The sequence below is a fragment of the Arachis ipaensis genome, chromosome B4, assembly GCF_059453495.1.
Source record: "Arachis ipaensis isolate K30076 ecotype BB chromosome B4, ASM5945349v1, whole genome shotgun sequence".
In the NCBI taxonomy this organism is placed as follows: Eukaryota; Viridiplantae; Streptophyta; class Magnoliopsida; order Fabales; family Fabaceae; genus Arachis; species Arachis ipaensis.
The window spans coordinates 113,767,679-113,771,335 of record NC_142439.1 but is presented as its reverse complement, the minus strand read 5'-3'; the positions used below and the strand labels follow the sequence as shown (position 1 = coordinate 113,771,335).

The 3,657-nt window shown below is 36.6% G+C and overlaps 1 pseudogene; it reads right to left on the bottom strand.

Annotated features, from left to right (window-relative positions):
• Nucleotides 1–1,368: 1,368 nt before the first annotated feature.
• LOC148568835 (uncharacterized) lies at nucleotides 1,369–3,077 on the bottom strand (annotated as a pseudogene).
• Between the last annotated feature and the right edge of the window lie 580 nt (nucleotides 3,078–3,657).

Here is a 3,657-nt window from a genome sequence, read left to right as displayed (position 1 = left end):
GATCATACGTAAGCTAAGAGTGGCCCTGACCCTTCAAGCTTAAAGTATACACCCTCATATTCCAACTTATGAATCTCTTGCACTAAAGATATATTTGAGAAAGCAATGTGATTTAAACTATACATGGATTTTCTACTCAATGCATCCGCAACTATATTAGCCTTATCTGGATGGTATAAGATGGTAAAATCTTAATCTTTAAGCAACTTCATCCATCTACGTTGTCTGAGGTTAAGATCTTTTTGTTGAAAGATGTACTTTAAGCTCTTGTGATCTATATTAATCTCAATTTTTCTCCATAAAAATAATGTCTCCAGTCTTTAAGGCAAAAATCACTTCTGCCATTTCTAAATCATGAGTTAGATAATTTTGCTCGTGCTTCTTAAGTTGTCTAGATACATAGACAATGACTCTACTATGTTGCATAAGAATACATCCAAGTCCTACTCGAGATGAATCACAATATATTGAATATCCTCCGGATCTTGAAGATTACACTAGAAATGGGGGAGTAGTAAAACACTTCTTAATATTTTGAAAGCTTTGTTAACATTCATCAGTCGTTTGAAATTTTACATTCTTCTGAGTTAGCTAGGTCAAAGGAGTTGATATCTTTGAAAAATCTTTAACAAAACTTTTGTAGTAGCCTGCCAACCCTAAAAAGTTACGAATTTCTTTTACTGATGTAGGTCTTGGCCTCCAATTTCTTTAGATCAACCTTGATTCTATATTTCGATACAACATGACTTAAGAATTCTACTTAACCCAACCAAAATTCACACTTAAAAAATTTTGCATAAAGTTTTTAATTTCTTAGAGTTTGTAAAACAATTCTTAGATGATGCTCCTGTTCTTCCTCATTCTTGGAATACACTAGAATGTTATCAATAAAGACAATCATAAAGTGATCTAGAAAAGGCTTGAATATACGATTCATCGAGTCCATAAAAGCAGCTAGGGCATCACAAAAAATTTATAGTGTCCGTATCAAGTTCGAAAAGCCATTTTTGGAATGTCTTCTCCCTTAATCTTTAACTGATGGTATCCAGAACGAAGATCTATCTTAAAGAAACAAGAAGCTCCTTCGAGTTGATCAAACAAATAATCAATCCTTGGTAAGGAATACTTATTACAACTAGTTATTTTGTTAATTTGCCAGTAATCTACACATAATCACATTGAACCATCCTTTTTCTTTGCAAAGAGGACTGGAGCTCCCCAAGGAGAAGTACTAGGACTGATAAATTCCTTATCTAATAGCTCTTGCAACTGAACTTTCAATTCTTGCAATTCTGTCAGAGCCATGCGATAAGGAGGGATTGACACAGAAGGAACCACTAGGACTAAGTCTATGGAAAACTTTAGCTCTCAATCCAGTGGTATGCCTGGTAGTTCCTCCAGAAACACATCTAAAACTTTTCTAACCACAGGAACTTGATCTATGCTAGGTACTTTGGCTTCGATGTCCCTAACTACTGCAAAAAATCCTTGATTCCCTTTTGTCCTCAAGTGTAAAGCACTCGTATAACTGATAAGATTAGCCAAGGTGGAACAATCTTCACCAAAGAAAATAAAGGGTGGAATACCTGGAATATCAAATTCATCCATCATTTCAAGAAGGATCAAATCAACTAGGGTATCAACAGTGTTCACTCAAACAATGCAAGATCGAAAAATATATTGAACTATTGTAGAGACTCCAAGTAGAGTACCAACATAAAATGGATAGTCTAATACTTGAACTTGCTTATCTAAACGAAATGCGAGATTTGAGGATATAAAAGAATGATGAAAACCCGGATCAAACAATACTTGAGCATCTAAGGAACAAACTTGTAAGGTACCTACTATTACTGTATTCGAAGCCTGAGCATCCTGACGAGTTAAAGCATGAACCTGTGACTGACCTTTTTCACCTTGTGCTGCACCCTTGATGCTAGACCCTCGACCACCAAATCCTCCACCTACCCCCTTAACTAATGGAGCTAAAGAATTTCCGGGGGACAGAGCTGAGAAAGATAGTGTGGATGTTGTAGGTAGTACTGAACTCTGAATGGAACTTTTCCGAGGATGAGGACAATCTTTACAAAGGTGACTAGTTTGTCCACAACCATAACATGCTCCAGTAGTCTTGAAGCATGCTCTAGAATGATATTTTCCACAATGCTGACACGATGATCACAGAATTTCTGAAGGCTTACATTTTTGCATGCTTGGTTCAGATGCACTCCTAGCTCAACTCCCTGAGACTGAGGTACCCTTTGAAGCAACGTCAGAATGGTCAAGTCCATCTGATTTTGTTTGTGGGCGATTTTGATGACCTGAGATGTTTCCATAGCTTGATCCTCCAAAAAAATGCTCCTTGTATTCTTTTTTGTTTTGTCAATTTCTTTGTATTCTCCTTTCCTCCAATCCAGCTTCAATATCATAAGCAACATTCAGAATTTTTAAATAGGTCATGCTCCCAACTATGGGTGAAAGGTTAGTGAAGTATGGGTTTGCTAGTCCTCGAAAAATCTTTTGACTCTCATGATATCCAGAGTCACTAAATGCTTAGCATATAAAGCTTAGTGAAATGATTCTCATACTGCATTACAAACAGATCATAAGTTTGCCTCAACTTTTCAAAATTAGCAGTATTTTTCTCCTTTATACTAGTAGGAAGAAATCTTTTCAAAAATATCTCAATAAACTCATCCCACAAAAGAGGTAGTATTCGGTGTGCCCTTCTACTTTGAAGAAGTGTTCATACCAATGATAAGTATGTCCTGTTAACTTGTATGTAACTTGATCTACCGCTGTGTCAGCTGGACATCTGAGGGCTCGAAAGGCTTTGTTCAAGCTGTCGAGAAGAACTGAGGGTCATCCTCTAGAAGAATTTTAGAGAAAGTAGGTGGATTCAAATTAAGGAAACATTGGAGAGTTATAGCTCTTTCCCCAAGAGGTTATTGGTTTTCTTGATTAAGGACATTTGGCCCCATAGAAGGTGGGGCTCTAACCTCTCTTCGATCAATTAAGGACTCCACAAGATTATTAACAGTTTGATGAAGTCCTCGTATCTCAGCGACAACATCCATTGGTTCTTCTGTGATAACCACACATTTGTCTCTCTCTATTGGTCTTCTAAGACCACCACCCTATTGGCTAAGTGGGGGAGAAGGTGCCCAATTAATTTTAACATTAAGAGCCTTACACGCTCCTGCCCGTGGAGTAGGAATACGGCATTTAGGTGGCATCTTCCACCTAAGAATAAATGATTATATCAAATACAGATAGGCTCAAATACAGAAAACAATGAAAGCACACTTTAAAGACCTTATTTTACGAACAACATTCCTATAAGTCCTTAGTAACATCACAACTTGTATAAATGGGCCTCCTTCCATTTACACAATCATGATGTTACTACGTGACAATTACTCCATATTACATAGAATAACCAGGCTCTAATACCAATTTGTCACAATCTAAACCGGCTATGACTGGTGCTTAGAAAAATCTTCCCAAGCAAGCCTCAAAAATCGATATTACAGAAAATAAAAACAAATAGAATTTTCAATCATACTAAAAGGCAACACATCCTCACACATTACATTTAAAGTATACTCAGCATATTTAAAGAAAATACTACTTTAATATTTATAGCAAAGCATGATC